This window comes from Thamnophis sirtalis, unplaced genomic scaffold, assembly GCF_051295495.1.
Source record: "Thamnophis sirtalis isolate CommonGarterSnake01/CBP01778 unplaced genomic scaffold, rThaSir2_p1.2 scaffold_3, whole genome shotgun sequence".
NCBI lineage: Eukaryota > Metazoa > Chordata > Lepidosauria > Squamata > Natricidae > Thamnophis > Thamnophis sirtalis.
Genome location: NW_028261383.1, coordinates 37640064 through 37659233, shown reverse-complemented (window position 1 = coordinate 37659233; position 19170 = coordinate 37640064). Strand labels below are relative to the sequence as shown.

General features: G+C 41.3%; 1 long non-coding RNA gene across 1 annotated transcript; it reads right to left on the bottom strand.

Moving 5' to 3' along the window:
- Positions 1-8990: 8990 nt before the first annotated feature.
- Positions 8991-18227, bottom strand: LOC148047924 (uncharacterized). The gene is made up of 3 exons (XR_015695867.1): positions 17956-18227; positions 17630-17815; positions 8991-9860 (listed from the first exon to the last, which is right to left on the bottom strand). It is a non-coding gene; the product is annotated as an uncharacterized LOC148047924 (long non-coding RNA).
- Between the last annotated feature and the right edge of the window lie 943 nt (positions 18228-19170).

Genomic DNA, 19170 nt, shown 5'->3' with positions numbered 1-19170 from the left:
GCATTAGGTAGCTGCAGTATTCAGTACTAGAGTTTTTTTGTTTCCAATTCATGATTTCCAATTCATGATTTTTAGTATGAAAAGTATTTTTCCTTTTTCAAAGATTCATTCAAAAGCTCAAGAGCTGCCTTTCATTAGATAAATTCATTCATAAGACCATGAGGAAACTTGAAAGCTATCAAAACAAGCAGTAAAACATTGTCAGACAAAAATAAATACAAATAATGTGGATAATGAATTTTTTGTTTGTATATTTCATGTTTATTTAATATCCAAAGCTCTATATATCTGCACTGTTTTTTTATAGTTGAGGGTTTTTTTTAATTACCAAAGATCTCAATGCCTTTGTGATGTTTTCTATAGTTATTTGATTTATTTTTTCCATTGGTATCCTAGGTTTTTAGCCATTCAGAGATGGTGGACATAATAATGCTTGTAACTGTCTTTTTCTGCTATGTAATCTTCACAGACGGCCAAGAAGAAAGAGCAACTCATAAAGTTGTACTCCTTCTGTGATGCTATTGGCTTAGTTAATAATGTCGATTAATCCATCAAGGAAGTTTGCTGTAGAATCTTTTACTGGAGACAGGCTTGTGGAAACACCACCTGCATAAAATGAGACATATTTATGGGAGTGATCTAGGACAGCACCTAGGTGGTCTTGAATAATTTTGAAGAAAATTCAGCTTGGTCAGATAGAATTTGGATCATTAGGAAGCTGGCTTGGGAAATCCAAAATATTTTCCAGATCATGACCACTTCTATTTTGTTCTTAAGAAAACAACATTGGTTTATTGATGTAACTAGCCGATAACCCGGCATTCCCCAGGTATTTATTTATCCTAACCCATACATTTTGTCCTCAAAAATAATCCTGGACCAAACGTAATTTCTAATGTTGGATTTTCCCCCTTACCAGAGGGAGCCCCCTTGTGAAGTAATCTGAAGCCATTATCATGGCAACTCCACTGCGCTGTACAGTAGAAGCCATTTTACGGCAGTATGGTAGAAGCCATTTTAAGGCACAACAGTATCTTAACAGAACACATACCCTGAGGGGCATTAGGGGTATCTTACCCCCACAGTATTTATTTCCAGAGAATAAGTCATCTTGTTTGTTTGTTTATTGGATTTATACGTCGCCCTTCTCACAAGGACTCAGGGCGGCGTACAACATTTAAAAAGACACATATTACAAAAGTTAAAAAAAATTAGCTAGAGTATCCAAAAAACAAACCCAATTAAGATTAACAATAACATTTAAAATTTGATTAAAATTAATAATAATCATTTATTTTACTTTGTTCAGGCCAGGCCAGCTTGCTGGAAAAGCCAACTTTTTAGGGCGTGTCAGAAGGACCAGAGGTCGGGGATTATACGAAGCTCCGGGGAGCAGCTCATTCCATCTGTGTACCAAGTTTGGTTGAAATTGCTCGAGGCAATTATGCTGGAACACACACACTTTAAATAGATAGATAATTACAAGCCGAACTCAATTTGAAGGTAACTGAGCTTTTAGCAACATTTGGGCAGCGAAGCAAGGGAAACCACGAACTGTCCAGGATATTTGAAAGAGCGTGCCACATGAAGACAAAGCCATTATTTGGATTAGCATCCTTATTTTTTTCTACTTATTTACCAGCAGAAAAAGAAGATGCATATTGCTTTTAATTTTTTTTTCTTAGTTACAGCTTATCAACCACACAGAAGGAAGAAAGATTGTACTTGCTGAGCTTCCTTGGTCTCAACAGCGATCTTATTTTGTTTTGTCTCTTGCATGGCCTTGGCCGCTTCCTTTTTAAAACCACATGTACAAAATAAATTTTGATATATAGTTGGCACTTTATGCTGCTTTTTTTAAGGATTCCTTTTTAATTAAAATGATCATCTAAAAACACTCTTCAACTATTGAGGCCAAACTAAAACGTTCTGGATCTAAGGGATCTAACCCTCTTATTTTCTACTTTTCTCCAGTGGCCTCAATTTCAAAAGCATATTTTCAAATCCAGGTATCAAATAAAACCTTAAACTATCCTTTCTTGCACACCTTTCAAATTTCACCAAGTGAATTATTACTTTAGTAGGTGGTTCCTGAAAGCCAGAGTTCCTTCTTTTTCTTTGACATAAGGTTGAGAAAGTAGGGTGCTCATCTTATTTTCTCCATGTGATCAGCTCTTCCTTGCCAATTGAAAGGATCTTCTGTATGTATTGCTAGATATTTCAAACACCAAATTCACTGAATGTGTAAAGGTTTTTGCCGTCACATTTGAGTCTCGCTTGGCGTTCAGCTCTTCAGAGCAGTCAGCATTAGAATGATTAGGTGAAAGCAATACATTTCTGGTGGATGAATGCATTTGGCCATTGAATAATATCCCAGGAATGCATACCTAAAAGTAGGTAGGCCTAAAACAGAACCAACATTTGATTAAATAAGGATTGCTTCTTACGTATTTAATCATTTCTCTTTCTCTTTTTTATTCCTTTGAGTCAGTGTTGATTCCTGGCCATTGTCTAAACAAGTCCCTGCAGGGTTTGTTTGTTTTTTAGCAAGATTTTAGAAATGGCTTGCCATTGCTTTCTTTCTGGGACTATGAGATACTAAAAATTAGCAGCAACATTTGGAAAGGATATGAGTTATCCCCAAAGTTTTTGGTCCGATTTGCACTGTCTGCAAGTTCAGCATTACAAGTTCTTCCTTTTTGTATTTTTAGTCTTTAGGAATGCAGATAAATTTAGAATTTACAAGTTAACACCAGAAGGAAGTATGTGTGCATGTGTGTGCACGCGCAGGGACATGTGTGTGCAGTGCTGGGGAATACAAGTCAACGAGGATGATTTTCCACTGTGGAAAATTCTGAGTGCTACTTTCCCTCCATAAATAGCAGAAGCAAAAATATTATTACAAATCGGGAAGCAGAGTTCTGATTCATTTCAAAAGAGAGAGATCACAAATTTCAGGGGTTTATTTTGAGCAGCAAAATTTTATTTTATCAGCAAGTTCACAGAAAACTTCATTCTAGTTTGCCATTTGTCATGTCATTATTTTTCTTTCGGTTGTCAGAAAAGGGGAAGAAATTCCCCTACACCATCCACAGTCAAGAGATGATCTGAGATTTCCTGCTTACCCCAGACCAACTAATGACTGTCAGCAGTGGTGGAAGATGTTGGATGTTGTCCTTCTCTGCATGCTCATAATTTGCATCCTTTGGGGGGGGGGGACATAGCCAAATCTGGCCCCATAAATATGGGTTCTGAATCAGGATTTCAGATTGGAGGTGCTGATATAAATAGCTATTATGGGAATGTGGTGGCCAATAATAAGCATGCATATTAATTTACCCACAAAAGTCACTCTGCCAATTTTTCCAGTTAAAAGACAAGGCTGGATAATGGCCTCAAACTGGAATCCTGCCTGGGAAACCATCAAAGCAAATAATTTTGGGGTAAATTTACCAATACTCTAATTGGGTAAAAGACAGCATTGCATGGTTACTTACCACTTGTCTGCCATGGTCAAAATATGAAACTGATGTTGACATTCAATGCATCTTGAAGATAGCAGAACAGGAATTTCTGTTTATAATTTTTGTGATTTCAGAAACATGGAGGATCTGGACCATTTTTTTTAAATTTACAGGTGTCCATCATCTGCCATTTAGAAAAATGTTTGATTCCCCACTCCCATATGCAAAACAATGCTTACCCTTTAAGACAAATATTTTATTAGGAAACAATAATGTTACAAGATAATTCCCATTTTGGCCTGTATATTAGTCAGTCAGAATAAGTTGGAAAACGTGCATATATTTGGTCAAATATTTAACCCCACCCCACCAAATATTGTTCCCCCACCCACTTAATTGTTTATAATATTTTTGTTTTTAAATCAATGAAATATTGGATGGACTGCAATTATATTTTCTGATGAAAGGAGCTAGAAATTTGCTTTGGGCATGATAACCAAAGTCATAAAACTCTAGGTTTTTGCTTCTATTTTCCTTATTGTGTAACATTGTGCAATTTGAGTCTCTTTCAAAATAGTGATTTATGTTAGTATCATTTAATGCTATAGTGATGTATGAAGTATAAAAAAAACCAAGCATAGTATTATGGTCAATTGCTAAGCAAGTCATCATATTACCAGGCCTGATTTCACAACCATGGTTTATGGCAGTCATTAAGCAAATCACCTGGTTAAGTAAAACATGTGGTCATTAAGCAAATCCAGCTTCCCATTGATCTTGCTTATTGGAAGTTGGTTGGGAAGGTCACCAATCATAACATGACCACTGGACGCTGCATCTATCATAAAAGCACAGTGGTTACCAAGCACCCAAATTGCAATTGTGACCATAGGGGTGGTGTGATGGTTGTAACTTTGAAAATAGGTTCTAAGTTATATTTTTTTCAACACCATTTTAACTTCAAATCGGGGGCGAAATCCAGCAGGTTCTGGTGAAACCGGTAGCGGAAATTTTGAGTAGTTTGGAAAACCTGCAAATACCACGGCTGGCTGTCCCCAGAGTGGGGTGGGAATGGGGATTTTGCATTATCCTTCCCCTGCCATGCCCACCAAGCCACGGCCACAGAACCAGCAGTAAAAAAAATTGAATTTCACCACTGCTTCAAATAATTGTTCAATGAACAGACATAAGTCAAGGACTACCTGTAACACCGTATGATGCTAAAAAATTACCAATATGGAAACGACTGTAGGGAAAATTGTATCTAGATGGTTATGACAACTCTGTTCACACATTAGGCTAAAATGCAATTTATTGGTGTATGGTTCAGGGTAGTATACAAACAAGCGACTAGATTAACTAAGTGTGGTGAGGTCTGAACACAACCTCTTTCCTCCCAGTTATTCTACTGTAAATCAGAGACCAGACACAAATAGCATCACACAACTGCAGATGCTTCCAGTCCCTTTCATGGGCTCATCTGGGATCTTGGAAAAAGCTCAGGACAGACACGACAGCCCCGTGGCTCTGTGTCCACTCGCTCAGCGGGAGTGATCGTGTCATTCCTTGGCAATTTCTCCTCCCGAAATCTTCCTCCAGACCTGAGCATCTAGGTATCTGATCCACGATGGAGGTGTTCCCACATGCATGCATCCCTCTTCCTGCTTTTTGCCTTGTCTACCCATTCCTAAGAAGAGAAGCAACACTAGTGAAATATGTCAAATGAAGAGGCAGGCCCTGAAAAACCATTCTGGATCTGTTGCAATGATGTCTCTTGGAAATTGACTTGACAAGCCCAACAAATCATCCATTCAAAAAAAAAAAAGGGCTTTGAGGCTACTTACCCCAATTTAACGTCCTCCAGAGGTATCAGACCTCATTTTACAGCCAGGATGATAGCATTCAATCCATTTGGAGAATACCAAACTCAACAAGGCTAATCTGAAGCACATACCTTCTCATTAATCTGATTTAATGACAACAGTCTTAAAACAACATTATTCCTCCCAGTTCCCATTGGGCTACTTTGCCCAAGGGGCCTTTCAGTCTCTACCTTCCGATCCCCCACCCCACATGGGCAGAAATGCCTTCCTTTTTGGGGAATTACAATTCATCTCAATATGTCTATAGAGATTCTCAGTCATCCAAGTCACAGTTGTCCCAAAGGTACTTTTTCAAAAGGCAACAGAGGCTTTCTCTGTTTTTCTTTAGGATCATCTCAATTTGTTTGGGGAAGAAAATAAAAAGTTCAAATGCCATCCATGAAGAAGAAGTAATCATGGAGTGCAACCCTGAAGAAATTTCTACATTCCTTCTCGTCCCAATCTGTAAGCACTGGGTTTTGGGGTTTTCCCATTTTGGTAAGAAGTTTCAGCCGTTCTCCTGCTGACTCTGTAAAAGGAGCAGAAAGATGTCAATCCTCACAACAGCCTCAGCCTTCCCTATCAACCTTATGGAGAACAGTCATTCAGCAAAATCTACAGGCGCCCCCATCTCTTTTATTCCAGAACAAGAACCCGTAACTATTTATGATGCAAGCTAGAGAGAGGAAATACAGGTAGAGAGAGGTACAGGTAGCCCTGGACTTATGAACCCAGAATTACGACCATAGCAAGCAATAGTTAGACTTATATACCGCTTCATAGGGCTTTCAGCCCTCTCTAAGCGGTTTACAGAGAGTCAGCATATTGCCCCCAACAATCCGGGTCCTCATTTTACCCACCTCGGAAGGATGGAAGGCTGAGTCAACCTTGAGCCTGGTGGGATTTGAACAGCCGAACTGCTGAACTGCAGTCAGCTGAAGTAGCCTGCAGTGCTGCATTTAACCACTGCGCCACCTCGGCTCTTAACTCATGTTGGTAATTGTCACCAAGTGACTATGCCTGATTTTTATGACCTCTTTCATGGCAGTTGTTAAATGAACCCGGGAGCCATTAAGCAAGCCCGTTGTACCCAATGGACTTTATTATTATTTTTGCTGGAAAGCAGAAATAAATACCAGTTCTTGCAAAACATTGTAAATCATGATCACATGAGAGGGTGCTGCAAACAGCTCTAAATTTCGCCCAGTTAACCAAGCACCCAAAATATGATCACATGACTTGGGAGTCGGAATTTTGAAACTGGGATGTAAAATAGCCCTGCAGAGGGACATCATAACTTTGAATGGTCACTAAGTGACCAGTCATAAGTCAAGGACTACCTTGTTTACAGAACTCTCTTCAGGTTTCTGTTAACACAGATATATTGGGTGCAAGAGCTTTCCTTCCTTTATAAGGATGCAGGAAACGGTAGCACTTTTAAGGATGTAACTCCCTTTGTTGAAAAATTAAATGTATAAATGCAAGGCTCAGATCTGGACAAAAGGCTCAGGATGACGGAAGAGGAGGAGGTTGGTCTCTTTTGGCAGAGTAGAGGCATCTGGCTTCATTTATTATCATGAAGGAAAACAAGTGTATCCCTATACAATATTTTTTTTTTTGTAAAGCACGCTGATAAGGACACTTTTGTACAACGTGGCACGATCAAAAGCTCTCCATCCCTCCAAGGGTGGTGTGTTATATTTTGTTGGTGAAAGTAGAGCCTTATGGTCTCTTTTGATAGGTTTTTTTATGGCTTCAATGTGTTTTTAATAATGGCAATGGTTTTATGTATTTATTGACTGATTAGTTTTGTTGTTGTACACCATTTATTTGGTGTGAAGGGAGGCTATAGAAATTGGACAAATAAACAAAGATATGTTGAAGGAATTCCTTTGACCTCACCATGATCATAGGGCTGTGATGGCAAACTTATGGCACGCATGCCGGAAGTGGCATGCACAGCAGTCACCTGTTGCTCTTCTGGGTTCCAGCGCACTGGCCAAGTGGTCTTCATACACGCGGGAGCGCCGGAAACTGAAGAGCAGTCACCCAATGCGCATGTGTGCACTGGGTTGCTGCTCTTCCACTTTCCGGAGCATGGATGCATACATGTCTTCCTGTTTCTGATGCGCATGCATGCATGAAGACCAGCTGGTCGATGCGCATGCACACGTTGGAAACTGGAAGAGTCACTGCCCGGCACGTTCATACGCACCAGGTGATTGCTCTTCCAGTTTCCGGCAGGAGCACACTTCCGTTTCAGCACTCGGTGCCGAAAAGGTTCACCAACACTGGCATAAGGCATGTTCTGAGATATCCAAATCCAGACTGACCCCTCCTGATGCAGCAAAACCCACTTTTTAGACTATTCTTGAGATTACCTAGAAATAATTAATCAATAACCCCCAATCCCTTGATTATACAAATACGTTCACATTGTTTTCCCGGCAGCAATAGGGGAAGTGGTTTACCACTACCTTCTTCGGAGAATCACCCACCCCCCCTTCCCTACACTTCAGCCTTGTCCAGCTATTCTTTAGAGTAACCAGATCTGATCTGGCCCAGTTTCTAAGGCCAAATAATGTAAATACTATCCTCCCAGGCACTAGGGCCCACTCAGCCAGGCCATTCCCAAACTCATTATTCTGCTTTGTCCGAACTTGGGAAAATCCATGCCTGCTTCAGTACATCTTGCTCATTTTGCCTTACCAGGGAAACTCTGGCCTACTGCATCGTCTGCATCAGGCCCGGCTCTACCGACTTCTGTCCAGGAAACAGCTTTTTATCACCACTGCACAGAAAAGTATGAGGAAACCCGAAGGAGTTCCTCCTCCACAAACACACACAATGCTGTAACTCAAAAGTTATCACCAGTACCACACACAGCCTGTTCCCTTTCACCTCCCACCACAGCTCCCACCTTCAACAGAAAGGACATTCTTTCACTAATATTCCACTGGAAGTACAGGAAGTCCTCATTTAATAACCCTAACTGGGACCTGTTGTTGCTAAGCAAAGCAGTCTTTAGACTAAATGTCATGTGACCACAACACTTAGCAACAACAGACTGTGATGTGCTCTCTGGAAGTCCACAAGGCAGGGGTGGGATTCAGCCGCTTTGCACCATTTCGTGCAAACCAGTAGTTCTGGCGATGTTGGCCCTGCCTGCCCGCCCCTGTGCTAGACTGTCCTATATCCCCTTTGTTTGAAGCCCAGATGATAGGCGTGGCAGAGTGAATTGGTCGTTACACCGGTTGAATCCCACCACTGCCACACAAGGCCCTGTGCAACAGAATAGTCACCCCCCAATCAATCAAGGTTTTGGCTTTTAAATAAGTTCTCCATCCTGGAGAATTGCCACCGAGAGGCTAATTGTCCACTATTTGGTTATATGGCAAAGATCATCATCTCTCCAAACAGCAAAGAATTGCAGTCCTAACACATGTAGGGAAGGCCACCCTCAATAGCAACAGCTTTGAAATTAATTCCTTAAGTTGACTGTGCAGCTCATGAAGGAACAGCTGCAAAATTCACTTTCAGATTATTCCCGAGATTGAATCAACCAGGAGGAAAACGTATTGTATTGCTATTATTATTGTTTCATGCTTGTATCCAACATTTACTTCCTCCTTGATATTTAGCTGGTTTAAGAACTACCAATCTCTTTAAATCAAGGTCTAAATTTATTACCACTGAACAAATAATCCTATGGCATCCATTACTCTTGGTGGGTAGCCAGCTCAGACTTTTTTTGGTGCATGTTGAATTTATTGCCTATCATTTTATAAAGTAACAAGTTTCTAGTTCTCATTGTTGAACAGAATGGGGTCTTTGTGCCTTTTTTTAAAAGTTCTTCTTAAGAACTTTAAGTTTCTTCCAATGCCCCCCCCCCCCCAAAACAGTTCGCTACACCATAAGTTACAGAAGAGAATGAATGAAATCCTGGAGAAGTGGGCAAAAGAGCAAGGAACGGAATCCAAGTGCAGCTGGAAAACAGCAAAACAGCTGCTTTTGGGATTCCGTTGCCCATTCTTAAGCCTTCGCAGAAGCTAGTAACTGATTGAAAGCAAAATAGAAGGAGATAAATGCCGTGGCTGGAGAGATACAGCTGCACACCGCGAAACCCCACAGAAGACAGCAATGCGCATGACATAGCAAGGGTGGAAAGATTATTTCAGTGACAGTAGTAACACTGCACACTTAAATCCTGCAAGTTGACAAACCCTATATGAAGGTCAATAAACCCATCTCAAAGTCTCAGCAGATTTGTGTCCTCTGAAGACTCTTAACTTGCTTTTTAAGGTTCAGACCTTTATCTTCACGAGATGATGTGATGACCGGCAACGTGGATGACCACATAGAAATAGGACAAATTCATGATAAACACATTTCATAAAGTCTGTTAATCTGGAAGGCTCAGTGTTACTTTCTGGTTGCGAGCAGCTTGCCTCTAAGTTCCGGTTGTCGAGAGCCATATCAGAAGAAGTCTATCACTCCACCTCCTGCATGGGAGCCTGAGGCAGGTCGTTGGCCTCTGTAGGAAACAAAATGCTGGATTAAGATTAAGAACTTGGCTGAATTGAAAAAGCTACATGACTGAAGCTTTGTCCCCTTTTCACATCGGCCATCCATCTCATCATCAAGAAAACAAAATGGCTGAGACCATTTCCACTGTGACTGCTAGTTGATTTGGATTAAGGAAATTAAGAACGGTAGGTGTGCTCTGGTTATCCCAAGTGTTATCCCTGGAAATCCAGGAATCAGAAAATGGGCAGGGAAAGCCTTAGACTTCTGCTGCTGCTATTTCAAAATTATCTCTGAGTCGCGGTGGTGCAGTGGTTACAATGCAGTACTGCAGGCTACTTCTGCTGGCTGCCTGCAATTTGGCAGTTCAAATCTCACCAGGCTCAGGGTTAATTCAGCCTTCAGGTTGATTTAGGTGGGTAAAATGAGGACCCAGATTGTTGAGGGCAATATGCAGACCCTGTAAACCGCTTAGAGAGGGCTGGAAAGCACTGTGAAGGGGTATATAAGTGCTACTGCTATCTCTGATCCAGGAAGCTATCAGGCCAACGGCCAACAAGCTTTTGTAGATCTGAGCCACACATTGGCCAAATCTTCCAAAGCTGTCCGAGCCAACTGACCATCACCACATCCTGTTGCAATGATTTTCACCAGCTAATTAAACAGTGTGGTGCAACATATTCGCTTTCAGGTATCATTATAAGACGCCCAAGCCACCTGTAGATTGAAAGCACCAGGTGTGCAGAATGGTTTGTGCCTGAAATCGGACCAATAACACCTTTTAGCCCACAAGACTTGTTTGGAAATGTTGCTCATGCAGTATTGAATGGCGGGAGAGAAATGTTTGCAAAGAAGACATCTATTCCAACATCACTCGCACAAGCAACTTGAGTTTTCCATGGCCACAATCCATTCTTTCTACAAAAACTTTTTTGTGTGGATTATTTCTCTCCTCCTCTCCCAATCCCCTTTTCACCTTATTGATGTTGCATACAAGAAAAAAGATTGAACATATGTTATTAAAAATGAATTGGAAATTTTATTATGTGGAAACGGACATATTATTGCTAAGATCTATAAATGTTACTGAAATTGAATTTGAAAAATGAGCATGTAGAAACATTGTATGATTCAGTGAGCAAGGAATTTTTGATATAACGTGATGCTTGAACAATGGGAAAATATGTGGACAAAGGGTTTAAAATTTACATTCAATTATAATCTAAAAGAAAATTGCTACAAGATGATGTATCATTGGTATTTAACACCAGATAAGTTGTCTAAGATGTATAAAGGTACATCAAATGAAGGTTGGAAGTGTAAAAGTAAAGAAGGAACTATTTATCATCTATGGTGGACATATGATAAAGGAAAAAAAAATTTGGAGTATTTTAATACAGAAAATTTTGAAAATGGAGATAAAGATGAAACCACAACTTTTCCTTTTAAGTCTAATGGAAAAAGAGCTGGAGAATAAAATTTGGAACTTTGTACTATATATGTTAACAGCAGCAAAATTATTGTATGCACAAAAATGGAAGGATACTTCGATTCCTAAAATGGACAAATGGTTGCAGAAGTTGATGGAGTTGGCTGAAATGGCAAAATTGACTATTCTGATTAAAGAAAAGAATATAAATACTTTTGTTTCCACATGAAGACCACTTTTGAACTTTGCGCTTGAAGTGGAAAAGAGTGAAACTTTGATTTTGGAGTTTACCAATAAGATCGATAGCTCTTTAGAGAAATAGCTTGTTCCTCAGCCAAAAAATAGATGCAGACAGAGACAAAGAACTAAGAGAGGAATATGGGAGGTAAGTCAAAAAAAGAATAGCAATGAAAGTATTGAAGTGGGCCAGAGAGGATGGATAGATGATTTTTTAAAAATGTTATTGTTCTGCTTTCCTTTTTTCTCTCTCTCTCTCTCTCTCCTTTCCTTTTTTAGGCAGGTGACATGACTAGAAGTTAGGTAGGATAGAAAGAAAATGTCTTTTTAAAAAGGGTGACATAACTAAAAGTTAGAATAAGAGATAGAAATAAGAGAAAGGGGGAATGTTAATGTATACATTTTTATGTAATCGAGTAAGAACAATAACGAGAAAACATGGAATAATTGAATAGATTGCAACATAAATATGTATTACTATCAGAAATATACAAGTTGGTTGAATGTAATCATTATGATTAATTTTATTAGTTTTATTTGTATTAGAATGTATGACATCCAGGTGCCACATGCACTGATATGTTTGTAAAAAAAATTTTTTTTAAATAAAAAACTTTTAAAAAAAGAAATGGCTTGTTAATATTTCTTTTTTTTTTATCCTTCCTCACTTCTCTTCCCCCCCCCTTCCTCCCCATTGCTTTCCTATTTACTGTTGTATTTTCTACCTTATTTTATTTTATAACCCAATGAAAATGATGTTAAACAAAAAAAGAAAAAGAAATAAGGTTGAACTTGGGAGGGTGTGGGGGAAGTCTTCCTTTGTATCCATGATCTTCCTCCTGCCTGTTGCCACCAAGTTCCCCAGAGCTATTATATTCTCTGGGGTGCAGCCAAGTGGATTTACCTGGGTCATATTTCAAATCTTTTATTGCTATTCAACTTCCTTGTAACCCTTTCTCTTTGCAGAGCAGATGTACCCATTGTATTATTAGTGGCCAGGAAACAAGAGCCGGAGAAAATCTACAGGGGAAGAAACTCTCATGGGAACAATGAGGGTTGACATGGAGGACCAGGGAGAAGGACCTCAATGAAGGAGAAAATATTGGTGTTGGGAGACCACTAACAGCAGCTGAATCCTTGGCTCCAATAAATACACATATTCCACAAATTCCTGAAGCCCCAGTAACAGAAGGAGTCAAAGCTGATGCCACTTTTCTGGGTAACTCTTAAAAGCACAGCACCCCTGCAAGGGTCTAAGCACCACCAGAATTAGGGAAACTATATATATTGCTGAATTACCAACCACACCAGCTAGCATGGGGTCAGTATTTCATTAATTTCTGGATGGCCATAGTTTTCCACCTCTGCCTGGTTATTTCCACCTATCCCTCCAATCCGTAGATGCAACTCTTCACTCTAAACTAAGATAAGGTGGTTACACCAGGGACTCAGGGGTGAAATTCAGCAGGTTCTGGAGAAGTGGTGGCGGAAATTTTGAGTAGTTCGGAGAACTGGCAAATACCACCTCTGGCTGGCCCCAGAGTGGGGCAGGAATGCGGATTTTGTAATATATCCTTCTCCCTTGAGTGGGGAGGGAATGGAGATTTTGCAGTATCCTTCCCCTGCTACACCCACCAAGCCATGCCCACAGAACTGGTAGTAAAAAAATTGAATTTCACCACTGCCGAGACCCGGGACTGACTGCGACATGCTTCACACTACTTGCTTGGCAGCCGTATCAACGGCACAAGCGATGAGTGACATTCATAACTGCTATTGGTAGCGGAATTGTTACAGGATTCTCAGTCCCCCTGTCTAATTTCAGAAGTATGGTGGATATTACAACCGACCTTCTATTACTTTGGAGCCCTTCTTTCTCAGTTGCCAGGCAAACCCCCTGGAAGGCCATAAGGATGCCGCCACATACAGAATGTCCAGGCAAATAAGCCTTGCTGAATACCGTGGAGCACATGGATACAAAAAGATATTCCTATCCCATCAACCCTTCTCCCCAAATCCACGATCTTCTTACAGAAAGTGTCTATGGAGATTCTCAGTCATCCAGGTCATGTTTGTCCCAAAGGTGCTTTTTTTTTTTTCAAGAGGCAACTGGACTTTCTGATTTTTCTTTGAGGACGTTTCACTTCTCATCCAAGAAGCTTCTCCAGCTCTGGATGAATCTGGCACCTTTTTCAGAGCCGAAGAAGCTTCTTGGATGAGAAGTGAAACGTCTTCAAAGAAAAAAAACAGAAAGTCCAGTTGCCTCTTGAAAAAAGCACTTTGGGGACTTTCTTACAGAAAAGCATTATTGTGTGTCCAGTTTTCTCACATTTTACAGGTAGTCCTCGACTTACGACCACAAGTGAGTTGTTGTTCAGCAAGACAATTATTAAGTGAGTTTAGCTCATTTTATGATCTTTCTTGCCACAGTTGTTAAGTGGATCGCTGCAACTGTTATGTTAGCAACATGCTCGTGAAGTGAATCTGGCTTCCACATTGAACTTTGTTTCTCAGAAGGTTGAAAAAGTGATCACATGACCCCAGGATCCTGCAACCTTCCAAAATGCATGCCAGTTGTCAAGTGTCCAAATTTCGATCACATGACCACAGGGATTCTGCAATGGTTGCAAAAGTCATAAATCACTTTTTCCAGTGCTGTTGTAATTTTGAACAGTCACTAAAAGAATGTAAATCAAGAACTACCTGTACTGGGAGGCAGAGACACCCAGAAGTAGTTATCCTCCATTTCGCAATAGCAATAGCAGTTAGACTTATATACCGCTTCATAGGGCTTTCAGCCCTCTCTAAGCAGTTTACAGAGTCAGCATATTGCCCCTAGCCACAATCCGGGTCCTCATTTTACCCACCTCGGAAGGATGGAAGGCTGAGTCAACCTTGAGCCGGTGAGATTAGAACCGCTGAACTGCAGGTAACAGTCAGCTGAAGTGCCCTGCAGTACTGCACCCTAACCACTGCACCACCTCGGCTCAACACTGCTTCCAGTATTAAACTGCCCAAAGCAGTATACCTCAACCTTAGCAACTTAAACTGCATGTACGTTGATGCCCAAAATGCCCCAGCCAGCATAATGGCTAGAAAATTCTGGGAGTAGAAGTCCATGCAGCTTAAAGTTGCTGAGCTTAGAATGCACTCTTGGAAGATATCCACTTTTTAAAAGAAGTCTGAAAGAGTATTCAATTGCTAGAAGTATAGTCTTCCATAGCACTCCATATTCATTTTAGTTTAGTCTACTTTAGCATGTTAGGTAGATAATGGAGGCATGTGGGATTAAAAATGTGGGCTGCCCACAAAGAAGAGGGACTCAAGCTATTCTCCAAAGCACCTGCGGGCAGGACAAGAAGCAATGGGTGGAAACTAATCAAGGAGAGAAGCAACCTAGAACTGAGGAGAAGTTTCCTGACAGTTAGAACAATTAGTCAGTGGAACAGCTTGCCTCCAAAAGTTGTGAATGCCCCAACACTGGAAGTCTTTAAGATGTTGGATGACCATTGTCTGAAGTGGTGTAGGTTTCCTGCCTAAGCAGCAAGTTGAATTAGAAGACCTCCAAGACCCCTTCCAATTCTGTTTTTCTAAAAACACTGGAATAGCAGTGTTAATGATGTAAAGCACTAATACTGTAGTACTGTTTTGCAATCTAGGATTATATGGCAGAGATGGGAAGCAGTGACCCTGCAGGTGTTCTAAGCGGTATGATCAAGAATGAGGCATGCTGGGAACTGCAGTTCAGTAACATTAAGTAGGACTGTTTCCAATCATTGTCGTAGAAGTTCAACCTAGGTACTTTTTGCATATATCCCTTTGGTAATATGGGTGGAGATTTGCACATACTGTATTTATGCACATTTTTCAGTTTTAAGAAGAAAACCAGAAAATGCTGATCTCTCTTCTTAAAAGTCCAACTGGAAAAAACTGAAAAGGTTTTTAGTTTGAAAGTAACCCACTCAAAAGGATATGGTGAACATTTACTGAACTCTGATATGTACAGCTACTTAAGAAGCCACAACTTACATCAAAACCACATCCCTTTATAAAGATCAGAGCTGCACATCATATCTGCATCATGTTTCAATGAAGTCAAACCAACATCTATCTATCCGAACAAGTCTTACTTAATTCCCTATAGTTTTCATTATCACTATTCCCAACTTTAGATTATAGCTGCAATCTTAGATTTTCTAAACTGCCATTTAAATCTTCACAAAACCAACCCACCCCATTTAAGGAGGTGGTGCATGAAAGCTTTTCTTTAAAAAAAGAAAAACAGACACAAAAAGACAAGTATCAACAGAACACGCACACATACAATTCCTACCCACCTCTTCAATTTCCTCTTTTTTAAAAAAGAGGAACAGCCTCGTGCCAAATTCTCTCCAAGCTATTTCTGAACTCCTGAAAACAATCTGCACACAAATCATTCTGGATCATTATTCAACCTGTGGTTGTTGGGCTGGATCCAGTTGTAGTCATAGCAAGAGTAAATCTATTGAAATAAATGGGACTTTAGTCATTCGTGACTAATTTACAAGCGGATGATTTCAATAGCTTCTTTCCTGGTTATGACTAAATCTGGAACCAATACCTTATTCTTAAACCTGTAAAACCTCGGCCCATTTGGACATTTTTATCTGTTTAACCTTAACTGAGTAATTTTGTATTGAAAAGCTCTCTAATTCCGTGACAGGCTACTGAAGCCTACATGCCAAATGCTTGGAATTGGCGTTAGTTCTACAGAAGAACTATTCCTTTTTCAACAGGTTCGGACATATGCAAAAGAGAACACCTTTTATTTACTAGAGGAAAAATCACCCACTTGTATCTAGTGAAATTCCTTTTCCTACATAATGAAAAAAAAAAAAGCAGAAATCCAGTCTTCTTTAGAATTCAGCTCACTGGACAACCTCAACCAGCAACGTAATAGAATGACATTATTTAGTGCAGATGGTGGCAATAATTTGCTGCCACTGATTATGAAGAACACCAGTGAATACCTCCAACCAACTAGATGCCACCCGTCTGACATCCCAATTTAAAAGACAGCAATTTTACACTTTTAAAATGGTGTTTCTCCATGCTGAAAATGAGGTTCCAACTAAACCACTGGGTTATCCCCCGCCCCCCAAAAAATCAAATTCTCAATGTGAGATCAGGAAAGTTGATTACAAGGGAAATCCAATCTACAGGAGTCTATTTCTGAAAGGAGCTGTGTCTTTAAAAATTGCATAATTTCAACAGATGAAACCACGAGTAGCAGCTTTTTTCTGGAACGGAAATGCAAGAAGGGGGAAAATGTCATCTCTTCAACTGCACAAACTTTCTATCCATCAAAAAAAAAGATAATTTCCCCTTGTGTAAGGGAAGTAATTTATATTAGCAGCGGAGGCATTGTCCAGTTTCTATTTCTCCCCAAATACATTTTTCTTAAAAATAGACAGATAAATAAGAAACAAGAGAGTCAAAATAACGGCTTCCTATTTTTTTTTAATATGGAAAGCAACCGGCAGAAGGACTCTTAGAAGAACTTGTATATTCAATTCCAATACACTGAGTTGGATCCTTTGAATTCAAGCTACAATAGTATGTAGTTTATCTGTATGTTCATTTTAGTAAGATTTGCTTTCCTGTACAATATTATTACTTATGGAGAAGCACATCTGTATCTAGAATACTTTTGGCCCTAGGAATTAGGGGAAGCTATGAGATTCATTTTAGGGCAATCAATCTCCCAAGGATTCTGCTGTTACTCCCATTTTGCAGATTGGTCGCCTGAGGTCACCCAATTAATTTCTGGCAAGACAAAGGGAATACTGTACTTTGGCAAGCTGGGATGAAGCGTGGCCGGTTTCCCCCCGAGATGGGGAGTAAGGAAATAAATGACCCCACACTTCTGTCTTTTTTTCTCTGGTGGCCCTGCCCAGATGCACCAGGAAAAGCCATCTGCCCTCACAGCCCAGAAGGAATTTTTCCGCGCCTGATCAAGATGCAGCCATCAGGTGCAAGCTCCCACGCGGTTGCACTTACTAAAGACGACCCGACGGCCAAAAGGAGAGAAGAGGTTATCCTGAAGAATGGGGGGGGGGGGGCAAATAACCTACCCTGGTTCAAGGAAGGCGCTGGCTGCTTCAAGGCCACGCTCCGCTTCCTTCACCCGGCCGCACCCGGGCCGCAGGGCCGGGGGAGCGGCAAATCCTTTCCGCCTCAGCCGCGCCGCCGCCTCCTCCTCGCAGAGTCCTTGGGGGAACGCTTTGTGACTCCCGTAAGAAAAGTCACGGGTGAAAACGCTGCAGGAGGAATCGGGGCTTTAACGTGGGTCTCGCTTCTCCCGCGCCCGCCTGGCTAAAGGAGCACGTGCGGCTCTCCCGCTTGGCTGCCTTACATTCGCAGCCCCCCCTCTCCCTCCCGCCCTCCCTCTTCCTCTCACCTGGCCGACTTCAGCAGGCGGCATCGCCGGACAGGTGGTCTCTCTGGCTTTGGTCCCTGCTGGACGGACGGGCGGTCCCAAAAGCCACCAGGGGCCGAGCGAGGCCTCGCTTGCAGGGGCACCGCCGTCTGACCTGCCCGCCGCTCCGCGGGCGCGCAAAAGCTGCGCTCCGGACCGTTCTGCTTGCGCTCCTTCCCGGGTATTTTATGCTGAGAGGATCCACGCATTTCCCCCTCCTGGGAAGCCCACCTCGACCAATCAGGGCTGTTTGGGGCAGGCCGGAATCCCCCCCCCACTCCTATTGTGTTCCCCCCCCTCCTCCTCCTATGCCCAAACTAACTTCTGCTTTTCGCTAAGCAGCTGCCGTCGGTGCTGTCGTGCCTGCCGTTGCCGCCAAGGCCGCCCGGCTACTTTCGCTTTTGCTATTGCACTTCTGGCCAACAAGTCGCTCCCGGGCTGTGTGTGCCCGCCCAGCTACTGGGCTCGGCACTCACGGACGCTCGTCTCCTATTACAAGCTCATCAACGGCCCCCTGGTTTCTCCCCTCTCTCCGGCCGCGCGTCTGACGCCTCCGCTTCAGTGGAAGAATCTCCTGGAGCGGATCGCGGCTTACTAGCTTCTTTGGACGGGCCGGTTGGCAAGAACAAGCCCTATGGAGTCGGCGGAGGTGACAGGTTTTCGGAGGGAATTGCCCTGCTGGTTGCGTGACCTTCCCCTCTCTGTGCACGGTTTATGCTCTGTTACAGATCTAGGTGGCAGCTGCAATGCAACGTGCCAAAACTCACTTCATTAAGTACTGCTTCCCTCCCTTCCCTCCAAAAAACTTACTACTCACTTTATTAAATACTTTTTTTAATAAAATACTTTTCATAGAGTAAAATACTTTTTATTCTATTAAATAGAATAAAATACTTTTTATTCTTAATAATAAAATAATTTTCCACCCAAACTATCAGGTTCTTGCTTTTTCAGACTTACTATTACCTACTGCTTTCCCCCCAAACTTCCTACAACATTAAAGACTGTGTTTTCCAAATTTAATACCTACTAACTTCATTAAGTACTGCTTTCCCCCCCTCACACACGCACAAATTTAGTACTCACTTTATTAAATACTTCCCCCAACTATCAGATTCTTGCTTTTTCAGACTTACTATTAAGTATTTTTTTCAAACTCCCCACAACATTCAAAACTTACTACTAGGTTCATTAAAT